The sequence below is a fragment of the Mandrillus leucophaeus genome, unplaced genomic scaffold, assembly GCF_000951045.1.
Source record: "Mandrillus leucophaeus isolate KB7577 unplaced genomic scaffold, Mleu.le_1.0 Scaffold125, whole genome shotgun sequence".
Taxonomy (NCBI): domain Eukaryota; kingdom Metazoa; phylum Chordata; class Mammalia; order Primates; family Cercopithecidae; genus Mandrillus; species Mandrillus leucophaeus.
Genome location: NW_012100876.1, coordinates 3,013,134 through 3,025,535, shown reverse-complemented (window position 1 = coordinate 3,025,535; position 12,402 = coordinate 3,013,134). Strand labels below are relative to the sequence as shown.

The 12,402-nt window shown below is 36.2% G+C and overlaps 1 protein-coding gene across 1 annotated transcript in view; it reads left to right on the top strand.

Annotated features, from left to right (window-relative positions):
• LPCAT2 (lysophosphatidylcholine acyltransferase 2) overlaps positions 1–12,402 on the top strand; it is a 76,764-nt gene that overhangs the window by 42,904 nt on the left and 21,458 nt on the right. The window lies entirely within an intron of this gene.

Below are 12,402 nucleotides of genomic sequence, written 5' to 3'. Positions count from 1 at the left end.
GCAATTAGATAACTGAATTGTCAAAAAGTTTCCCTAGGAAAACTGTATCATGACTTCAGGTTTTCTATTTTTTAATTTGTATTTTAATATATAAAATTGATAGTATACAGAAATTAGCCAGGCATAGTAGTGCACAGCTGTAATCCCAGCTACTCAGGAGGCTGAGGTGGGAAGATCACTTGAGCCCAGAAGGCGGAGGTTGCAGTGAGCCAAGATCATGCCACTGCATTCCAGCCTGGGCAACAGAGCAAGACCCTATTCTCAAAAAAAAAAAAAAATTGATAGTAAAATGCACTCTTTTGGTTACAGTTCTATGAGTTCTAACAAATGCACAGAAGCATGTAACTACCACTGCATTCAAGATACACAACAGTTGAAAAAATATATATATTTTCTTGCAGTTATTCCATTTGTAGTCAAGCCCTTCCCCCAGTTTTAAGTCCTGGCAGCCACTGATCTGTTCTCCATCTCTATAGTTTTATCTTTTTCCAGATGCCATATAAATGGAATCATACAGTATATAGTTTTTTTGAGTATGGCTTCTTTCACTGAGTATAATGCATTTGAGATCCAGGTATGGTGTTTTATAGATCAATAATTAATTCCCTTTCACTGCTGAGTAGTATTCAATTGTATGGATGTACCATAGTTACTTTATTCCCTAGTTGAGGCAATTTGGTTTGTGTACAGTTGGGGACAAATATGACTATAGCTGTCATTCTAAGCATTTGTGTATAGGTTATTATATAAATGTAGGTTTTCCTTTCATTTCACTTGGGTAAATACTTAAGAGTAAGAACCCTTTATTTTATCTTATCTGAGAATTAGCTTATTTTGCATTCATTCTGAAGGATATTTTTGTTGTACAGGCAGGTCTTGGAGATGTTTAGGGTTTGGTTCTAGACCACTGCAATAAAGGGAGTATCACAATAAAGTGAGCCATATGCAGTTTTTGGTTTCCCAGTACATAGAAAAGTTTATTTATAATATAGAGTAGTCTAGTGAGTATGCAATAGCATTATGTCTAAATAAACAATGTATATACCTTATTTTAGAAATACTTCACTGCTAAAAAATGTGAGCAATCATCTGAGGCTTCAGCAACTTGTAATCTTCTTACTGATGGATTGTCTTGCCTCAGTGTTGATGCCTGCTGACTCATCAGGATGGTAGTTGGCTGAAGGCTGGGCTGGTTGTGGTACTTTAAATAAATAAGACAACAGTGAAGTTTGCTGCATCGATAGACTCTTCCTTTCATGAAAGATTTCTTTGTAGGCTGGGTGCAGTGGCTCATGCCTGTAATCCCAGCAGTTTGGGAGGCCAAGGTGGGTGGATCTCCTGAGGTCATGAGTTTGAGACCATCTTAACCAATATGGTGAAACCCTGTCTCTACTAAAAATACAAAATTAGCTGGGCATGGTGGTACTTGCCTGTAATCCCAACTACTTGGGAGGCTGAGACAGGATAATTGCTTGAACCTGGGAGGCAGAGGTTGCAATGGGCCGAGATCATGCCATTGCACTTCAGCTGGGGCAACAAGAGTGAAACTCCATCTCAAAAAAAAAAGTTTTTTTGTAGTATTCGATGCCATTTTATAACATTTTACCACTGTAGAACTTCTTTCAAAATTTCGGTCAGTTCTCTCAAGCCCTGTCATTGCTTTATCAACTAAGTTCATGGAATAGTCTAAATCAATTGTTGTCATTTTAACAATGTTCACAGCATCTTTACCAGGAGTAGTTTACATTGCAATAAACCACTTTCTTTGCTCATCCATAAGAAGTATCTTATCCATTCAAGTTTTATCAAGAAATTGCAGCAATTCAGTCACATCTTCAGGCTCCATTTTTAATTCTAGCTCTCTTGCTATTTCTACATCTGCAGTTACTTCCTCCACTGAGGTCTTGAACCCCTCAAAGTCATCCATAAGGGTTGCAATTGGCATCTTCCAAACTCCTGTTAATATTGATATTTTGACTGTTCTTAATGGCTTCTAGAATGCTGAATCTTTCCCAAAAGGTTTTCAATTTACTTTGCCCAAATCCATCAGAAGAATCGCTAGCTATGGCAGCTATAGCCTTATAGCATTTCTTATGGCAGTTATAGCCTTATAGCATTTCTTAATAAGGCTTCAAAGTCGAAATTACTCCTTGATCTATGGGTGGCAGAATGGATATTGTGTTAGCAGGCATGAAAACAACATTAGCCTCCTTCTATATCTCCATCAGAGCTCTTGGGTAACTAGGTGCTTTCTCAATGAGCAGTAATATTTTGAAAGGAATCTTTTTTCTGAGCAGTAGGTCTCAACAATGTTCTTAAAATAATCTTTAAATCATCCTATGAATAAATGTGCAGTCATCCAGGCTTTGTTGTTCCATTTATAGAACACAGACAGAGTAGATTTAACATAATTTTTAAGGGCCTTTGGATTTTCAGAATGGCAAATGAGCATTGGCTTCAACTTAAAGCCACCCACTGTATTAGCCCCTAACAAAAGGATCAGCCTGTCTTTTGAAGCCTTGAAGCCAGGCATTGATTTCTCTCTAGCTATGAAAGTCGTAGATGGCATTTTCTTTCATTAAAAGGCTATTTCATCTATGTTGAAAATCTTCATCAATTATGTTAGCTAGATTTTCTGGATAACTTGCTGCAGCTTCTCCATCAGCACTTGCTGCTGTACCTTGTACTTTTATGTTATGGAGACAACTTCTTTTCTTAACCTCATGAACCAACCTCTCCTAGCTTCAATCTTTTCTTCTGTAGCTCCCTCACCTCTCTCAGCCTTCACAGAATTGAAGAGAGTTAGAGCCTTATTCTGGATTAGGCTTTGGCTTAACAAAATGTTGTGGCGCTGACCTTCTATCCAGACTATTCAAACTTTCTTCATAACAGCAATAAGACTGTTTCACCATCTTATCATTTGTGTGTTCACTGGGGTAGCACTTTTAATTTTCAAGAACTTTCCTTTGCATTCACAGCTCGGCTGTTTGATGCAAGAGACCTAGCTTATGGCCTGTCTGGGCTTTTGACATGCCTTCCTCACTAAGCTTAATCATTTCTAGCTTTTGATGTAAAGTAAGAAATGTGCAACCATTTCTTTTACCTGAACACTTAGAGGCCATCGTGGGGTTGTTACTTGGCCTAATTTCAGTATTGTTGTGTCCAAGGAACAGGGAGGACCAAGGAGAGGGAACAAGACTGAGAATGGCCAGTCAGTTCATGGAACAATCAGAATACACACATTTATCAATTAAGTTTGCCATCTTACATGGGCAGAGTTTGTAGTGCTCCAAAATAATTATAAAACAGCATCAAAGATTGCGAATTATATATCACCATAGCAGATATAATAATAACAAAATTTTTTGAAATATTAGGAGAATTATCAACACATGACACAAAGACATGAAGTGAGCAGGTGCTGTTGGAAAAATGGCACTGATGGACTTGCTCATGCAGGGTTGTTACACATCTTCAAATTGTTACAAAAAATACATTATCTTTGAAGTTCAGTAAAGCAAAGAACAATAACATGAGACAAGCCTGTATATAAAATTCTGAGTTGACTGTTCTTTTCTTTCAACAGTTTAATAATGTCCTACTTTAAGTTGCCTCCATGGTTTTGCAGCCCTACTAGTTGTTCTTCAAGTTTTGACTTTCCTCACCAATCCTCCTCCTATGCTGTTTTGTCCAGAGGTAGTTGCTTTTTGTATTTTGTTCAAAGTTTCCAGTTATAGTGGAGAATGATACGCTGGCTAAAGATTCCATCCATCTTGGCTTGTAACAAAAGTTCCAGCTTTATATTTACTATTGGAAAAAAAAAGTAGTTTGTAAAGAAAACATTACTTGATGACCAAAATAACCAGGGCTTTTTTCTTTTTTCCCAGAGCACAGTACATTCTTCTAATGACTTATTCTGTGACCTCATAGATGAACTATTCTTTAACAAGATGCTGTTAAGCCACCTTCTTTTAGGTGTAGTGCCTGGACCTCTCTTCTGGGCTTGCATGCAGCATACAAATAATCTGTTTTCATGTATTAAATACTAATGTATGACTGCAGCAGTATTACTAAAAAGTGCAATGAAAATTTAGGGGAAGAAATAAGTAAATTATTGTTTGTTTGTTTGTTTGTTTCTTGAGACTGAGTATCACTCTATCTCCCAGGCTGTAGCTCAGTGGCATGATCTCAGCTCACTGCAACCTCTGCCTCCCAGGTCTAAGTGATTCCCCTGCCTCAGCCTCCCAAGTAGCTGGGATTACAGGCATGCACTCCTACACCTGGCTAATTTTTACATTTCTAGTAGAGACAAGACTTCACCATGTTGGCCAGGCTGGTCTTGAACTCCTGACCTCAGGTGATCTGCCCACCTTGGCCTCCCAAAGTGCTGGGATTACAGGCATGAGTTACTGCACTGGCCACAAGTAAATTATTGGATGTAACTGTGCAAGTTGGAAAATTAGAGGTACCTTTTTACTTGTATGATTACTAATATTTCTAAGATTTATATAGAATTTTCCACTATGTTTTTGGAAACCATGTGAGTAATTTTAAATAACATTTCTATATATATGAAACTAGTAATGGGAAAGAATATGGCAGGGACCTACAAACCAGGACAGGAGGCAGGGAAATAGGAAGGGACATGAAACAGGGACAAAGGACGAAGTTTATAGCGTATCTTAGACATTGTGCTCATAAGGAGTTTTAATCAAAATTAAAAATAATATCTGTAGAGCTTTCCCTGTCCTTCAGGTGTCAAACTATTATAGCTAGCAGTTACAGAACTGCTATGACACCAGTTCTGTCTTTTGATGATTGATGATACCTGCCAACACCCTCATTGTTTGTACAGCACTGTTGAGTATAGGAAGATTTGAGTGGGGAAGGGGATATAAACCAAAGATTAAAATAACTGCCAGCTAGCTGATTGACTAACTCAGACTAGAGATAACAATTGGCCCAGGCAGTTGGAAGACTGGTGAGCCTTTGTAGCTTATTTGGTTACCACAGTTTTGCATGAACTGATTTGGTAGGCTGACATATTATTTTATAATTGTGGGTTTTTTTTTGGTTGTTTGTTTGTTTTACTTCTTTGTATGATATGTCTGAGGTTTAGATATAAACCATAACTGTTCTTCAAAACACTTTTCTTTTGATCTCCAACATACTGGAAGGTAGAGAAAATAGTCTGGAGAATTAATGATTAATGCATTTTCACCTTTCTTTCCTTCCTTTTTCCTCTCTCTCTCTCTCTTCCTCTCTCTCTCTTTCTGTTCTGAACACACCTGAATGTCTGTGCCTGTGAAGATTTACTTTGTTTTGAGAAGCTGAATTGTGCAATTGATGCCACACCTTATACACATACCCACTTTCCATGCTAGGCTTGTTTTCTCAGTCTCTGTAAGTGATTTAGTAGAGGGACGTTTGATGGGAAAGGCAAGAAATTTCAGCAGCTCCATAGCTTGTTTCTCTCAGGGTAGTTTATCTTGCTAAACTAAGTGCACAATGGGAGGAAAGGGAGGAAGGATGGGAAAGAGAAAAGGTAAGGTGTCCCTGTTGCTCTTTCAGCAGGTAGAAATTCCTGCAGTGGAAAATGCTCCCATATGCCCTTCCCATGTTCCCTTCCCACTTTATCCTCCTTTCTCCCTTTCTTCTTTTTTTTTCTCATCTTTTCTCAAGTCTAATGCTGTTGTGGTTGGCATTTAGGGGATGGAGGGAAAACCTCAATATCTCTCCACCACTCCCTTACTTTTTCTTCCCACCTACATTCTTGGTTAGTCTACAAAAACTTCATAATATTTTTTGTCTCAATTTATCCTACAAAAATATGCTATTAGCTCCTTCTAACATGTCTTTAGATTCTCAGATACTTGATGGCAGACAATTTGAAGGTCCAATAGAAATGTGGTATTCATGATCTAAAGCATGGCATAGTTCACTAGTTTGGGATAATTTCCTTTGGAAAGGTCTCATATCTTGGAAAAACAAAAAAGACCCTTTTCAACTTTAGGTTTAAGTTAGCTTCTTTATTTTCGTGAATGTGTTCTTAACTCTGGTTCAGAGGTTCATTGGGGATTAGTTAAATGTCCAGATGGGTGAGAGCTAAGGGCTTAAACAATGGTTTAAAACAGTGGCTTCTCAACATTTTGTATGTTTATAATTCAGTTTAAGAGTAGATGTTATGCCAGCACACTTGAAGGGATTCAAAGATACTTAACAAGATTAGGAAAGTTTTACAGTGGCTAAATCAGAATTAATTATAATACAATCATTTTTACAGTTACAACAATGTCTTGCAATGTCCATAACAACATCATTCTTCATTTCATCCTCCTTCAGCATGGTGTTATTCAGCAGTTGTGTGCTGCCCTGGCAGCAGTATCTTCTGTACCTATAAAACAGTTCTCACATATTTGTGTAAGCACATAATTTTTTTTTGCAAGCTTGCCAATATACCATATTATCTGCCTCTTACCTCCTACCACAAGCAAGTCATGTCTCTTCCACACTACATCTCAAGATGCATTCATCTTAATTTTCTATCTAACACTGTCACCATACTCACTAGCAGCAAAGCTGTATTTCAGTCAGGAAACTTTTTCTGCAAAGGACCAGATAGAAAATATTTTTGACTTTGCAGACCATATGGTGTCTGTTACAACTATTCATCTCCACTATTATAGTGCAGAAATGGCCATAAAAATACATAGATGAATGGCATGACTGTGTCCCAATAAAACTTTATTTACAAAACAGGCACCAGATTGGATTTGCCCCTCCAGCTGTAGTTCGCTGGTCCCTACTGTATTTCCTAAGCTGATGAAAACAAAGCATGCTTGTAGGTTTAAGAACTGGATTGAAGGATTACTATAAGTCACTATAAGTCTGACTTATAGTGACTGTTATTAATTCGTGGGTATTCTACATCTGATTTAAAGGGATCACTAAGACTCTTTATTATTGACTAATCTGTCTAGCTCTTGTAACTATCCTCCCATAGTTGTAAGTAGTGGTGTATCATTCATCTTCACAGATGAGAGGAAAAGAGTGAGGAAATTGATTTCTAATTCTCAGCTGTAGCCTGGCATGAGCTCACTTTCTCTTTTTACCAACACCATTATATGCATCATAGATTATTCCTTAGGAAAATTTAGATAGATAGTTATGATTTCCATTCTGTAAAAAATTTAACAACGGTCATGATTTTTCCCATTTCTGCCTCCTAACAAGTACTTAGTTCTTCTGGCATTACTATGTACTTTGTTTAAATATTAGACAGGAAAAGTTTGTGTATACTTTAGCACTTTGGCAATCCAGCCTTCTTGGCTATTGTAAACTTCTGTAGATGTTTTATTACTGTTTCACATTATGTGGAATGAATGTGTTTCTTTATTCCAAGTTTTTCCTGTCTGCCCTGTTCTTGTTCTTGGTATTAGTTCATGTGTTAAATCTTGAGTGCCAATAATAACAAACATTCTTGCCTGCTCCTTCCTGTTAGAGAAGGTAGGGTGCTGTAGTGTGCAGGTTTTCTGCTCATGCTGAGAGTTAGGACAGGGCACTTAGGTGGCTTAAATGACTGGAAATAAACAGTGAAGTCTTCTATCTTTTAAGTTTCCAGTTAAGGTTTTATATGTAATATAGTATTTCATAATTCACATGAAAAGAACCATTTTGATTCCAATCCCAGTTAATCAGGATTTGCTATATGAAGTCTACTCCACAACTTATATGATATAGTTTACAAAAAAAAAAAAAAAAGGCTATAACTTTCTGGGTGGGACACATAAACTTTTCTATTCGGTTACATGCCTTGAAAGTTTGGTTCTATATGTCTGAGTTTTTCCCTATTCAATTCTCAGGTTCACTTAGTTCCTCCATTTAGTCCGTCATAGTATTTCCTATGTCTGAGTGTAGTTAACTAAAATGTCCATTTAGACATGAGAATTATATGCTTTACTTTTGGCTTCTCAGTGCAAGTATACTTGGGAGATGCATAGAGGAAACAGAAAGGAGACTGTAAAATTAAAATGTAAGTTTTTAAACTAGAGCAAGGTAGTAATTACTGGCCTCCTCCAAGAGCACAAGGAAGTAAAGAACAAGGTTTTGTAAAGAGAAAATTGTGTCATATCAATTCAATTTCCCTCTATGACAGAGTGACAGTCCAAGATGATAAGGAAAATGAAATAGATTTCATCTATATGGACTCTAGAAAGGCTTTTGATTTCATCCAACATGACATTCTTATCAACAAATTAGGAAGGTCTGGTCCAGATCATGTTGCAGTTAGATGAAAGCCCCACTTGACAGAAAGGCTTCATCTAAAGTGGGAGTTGTGATTCCTTCTGTTATTCTAGATGAGGTTCAGTTCCCCTTGGAATTCTGTTTGGAAAGCAACATACTTAATAGGTTGCAGTCACCAGACAATATGTCAAAGTGGGAATAAGGGTAAGTGAGCATGTCTTTAAAAGTTGTGGAACCAGACTGAGATAAAGAAAGATTAAATTAAATTAATATATAGCATAAAAATGTCTAGGCGCCAGAAGGAAACTAAATACAAGAATGATGTTGCTGTCACAAATCTAGATTCACAGAATTGTAGAGCTAAACAGACCTTTGGGTATCAAATTGCCTATCTTCTTTATTTTGCAGAAGATTGCCAGCTCAAGAGAAGAAGTTACATGCCCAAGGCCACACAGCTGGTTAATTGCAGGACTGGGACTAGAATTCCTAGTTTGGTATTCTTTTTTACTACAAACTGTCACTATTGACTTTTTAAAAAATAATTCCCTTGAGGCATATTTTACATATCATAACTCACCCAAGTATACAATTCAATAATTTTTTTTGTGAATTTACCAAGTTGTGCAGTCATCAACTTTCAAGCAGTTTTAGAACATTCCCATCACCCCAGTATGATTTTTTATGTCATTAACTGTTAGTTCCTGTCACCTAGTTATCCCCTAGCCCTAGGCAACCACCAATCAACTTTCTATCTCTATAGATTTGCCTTTTCTGGACATTTTATATAAATGGAATCCTATAATGTATGTCTTTTGTGTCTGGCATCTTTCACTTAGCATAATGTTTTAAGGTTTATCTATCTTGTAGCATATATCAGTCACGATTTTATTGCTGAATTGTATTCTTTTATGTGGATATATCATATTTTGCTTATCTGTTCACCAGTTGGTGAACATTTAGGTTGCTTCCACTTTTGGACTATTTTGAATAATGTTTTAAATAACATTGTGTCTCAGTGTGTACTTTTTAAGTCTAATAACTTGGTTCCCCAAATTGGGACTAAATTATCCATCAGATGTGGCTTCTTCCCCTCCTACACTTTTTTTTTTTTTTTTTTTTTTGCAGATATGGATGGTAGAGTTCCCACAGACAGAAATTAAGGTTGCTATTAATGTTCTAATAAATAGCCATAGGGGATTAAATCATCCAGAGGAGAAAAAGCTTGTTAATCTAATAATAGTCTTTTATTCTATGATGGCTTATGAGAAATTGTTAGCCAAATGCCCTCCATCTTCACAGAAAATAAATGAGAAGAATTGAATTTAAACCACAGCAAAAAAACACTTCAGACGGGCACAAGGAGGCACATTTTATGTGACAGTCGATATTATCAAGTTAATTTGCAATATTATAAAAACAAAGTTCATGTAATTTTCTCTGAGAGAAGCTTATATGAATGTGTTTAAATCTGTCTAAAGCCAGATGGCCCCTTGTGATTCCCTAAAAGGAAGACAGTTCTTTTGTGATACTTTTGCTGAGTAGTTAAAGAAGACATTTGGCTTTTGGTGTTCACAGAGGCCATTTCATTGTGCCTATGAGAAATAAAATCAGTTGTTGGAAAGTATTATACAAACCACTCAGTGTGGCAGAAGACAGGACATTGCTCTCATGTCCTGGACAGAGCGATGTCCCCTCGCTACTATTCTCTCCCTAATAATAGCTAGAATAATCATTATTCAATTCTAGAATTACATAATTTCCAAAGTAATTTCATATCTAATCTCCTTTTGACTTTACATTTGAGCTGTCAGTAGTTTCTACAATTATTTGTGAGAGAGACTCTGCCACATAGCAGTCAAAGCCCTTTCCAATTTGATTCCATCTTATTGATCTCTCTTTATCTCTCATCACTCCTAGCAATAGAGTCTCATTACATTGTACTGTTCACCATCTCTTGAATACCTCATATCCTTTAGCTCCTCTGTATTTTTGCTAGACTGTCCTTTTATATCCCTTATCTATTTGGAGAACTCTGACTCAGTCTCTAGTCAGGTCTACACATGATCTCTTCTATAGGTAAATGTTCTCCTTTCCTTTGCCTCAGTGGAATTCACTGATTCCTTTTTGCGTGCCCATACTGGTTTGGTATCATAGGACAGTGCACTAGCTACATGACCTTGGATAACTAGCTTAACTTTTCTTGAATTTTTCTTACCTTATCTGAAATACATTTGTATCTTTCAGAGGAATTCAATCAAACCTAAGCTCTAAAACATATTACATACAAATACAATAGATTAGTATTAATAGTAGAAATGTGAACATAGACTTCATATTATAATTGTAACAGTTTCCTATAGTTCTACTTGATTCTTGAGCACAGCCATCCTGCTTTATTCACCTCTGTAACCTAAGTACTGAGCCCAAGTCCTGATACATAATAAATCAGATTGAATCATTTAAAGTAAGCAAGGGAGATATTATTATTATCATTTTGTAGATTTGAAATTGAGACCCCAAATGCTAAGTAATATAATGACTTAATCATTAAGTCCTAGCTACTTTTCCCCAAGTTCACCAATAGAACTTCCAACAACCTCTGGAGGATTTGTACTCTGACTATAACTAGTATTAAAGGTAGGATTTCTCAAAGTATTATCTGGGCTACCTGTTACAGACTGACTTCTGAAGATGCTTATTAAAAATATAAAATCAAATCTCAAAAATACAATGTTTGGGGGGGGAGGGGTGGAAAGCCAGACACATAAAACCTGAAATGAAAGAGAAGACATTGCTACCAATTTTACAGAAATAAAAAGGATGGTGAGTAAGTACTATGAACAACTGTATGCAACAGATTGCATAAGCTAGATGAAATTGTCAAATTCCTACACAAACTACCAAGACTGAATCAGGAAGAAGTAAAATATATGAATAGACCTATAATTAGCAAAGATATTGAATCAGTAACCAAAAACCTCCCAACAAAGAAAAGCCCAGGACCAGTTGGCTTCACTGGAAAATTCCACCAAACATTGAAAGAAGAACTAACACCAGTTCTTTTCAAACTCTAACAAATAATTAAAGAAGAGGGAATCCTTTCTGATTCATTCCATGAGGCCAAAGTCAGATAAAAACACTAGGAGAGAAGAAAACCACAGAACAATATGCTGTATGAACATGGATGCAAAAGTCAACAAAATACTGTCTAACAGAATTCAATAGCACATTAAACAGAATTCAACAGCCAAAGTCAGATAAAAACACTAGGAGACAAGAAAACCACAGAACAATATGCCATATGAACATGGATGCAAAAGTCAACAAAATACTAGCAAACAGAATTCAACAGCACATTAAAAGTATTATATACCATGATAAAGTGGGATTTATTCCTGGAATGCAAGATAGTTCAGTATATGAAAATCAATTAATGTAACACAGCATATTCTCAGAATGAAGGGGAAAAATCATATGATCATCTCAACGGATGCAGAAAATGCATTTGACAATATTCAGTACTCTTCCCTGATTAAATCACACAACAAACTAGAAGGAAAATGCCCCAACATAATAAACACCATATATGAAAAGTTGATAGCTAACATTATGTGCAGTGATGAAAGACTGAAAGCTTTCCCTCTAAGATCAGGAATAAGACTAGGATGCCACTCTCATGCTTCTACCAACATGGTATTGGAAATCATCACCAGAACAGTTAGGCAAGAAAAAGAAGTAAGAGGCATATGAATTAGAAAGGAAGAAGTAAAATTATCTCTGTTAACAAACGATATGATCTTATTTGTAGAAAACCCTAAAAATCCCCCCTCACACATACAAAAAACAGAACTAATTAAGGAACTTAGCAATGTTACAGGATATGAAGTCAACACATAAAAATCAGTTGCATTTTATACACCAACAATGAGCAATTCTGAAAAGGAAACTAAGAAAACAATTCCATTACAATGGCATAGAAAAAAATTAAAATACTTTGAATAGACTTCAAGAAGGAAGCTAAAGACTTGTGCACTGAAAACTACAAAGCACTGCTAAAAGAAATTGACGAAGAGACAAATAAATGGAAAGATATTCCATATTTATGGATTAGAAGACAATATTAAGAGTCAGTACTTCCCACAGTGATCTACAGATTTA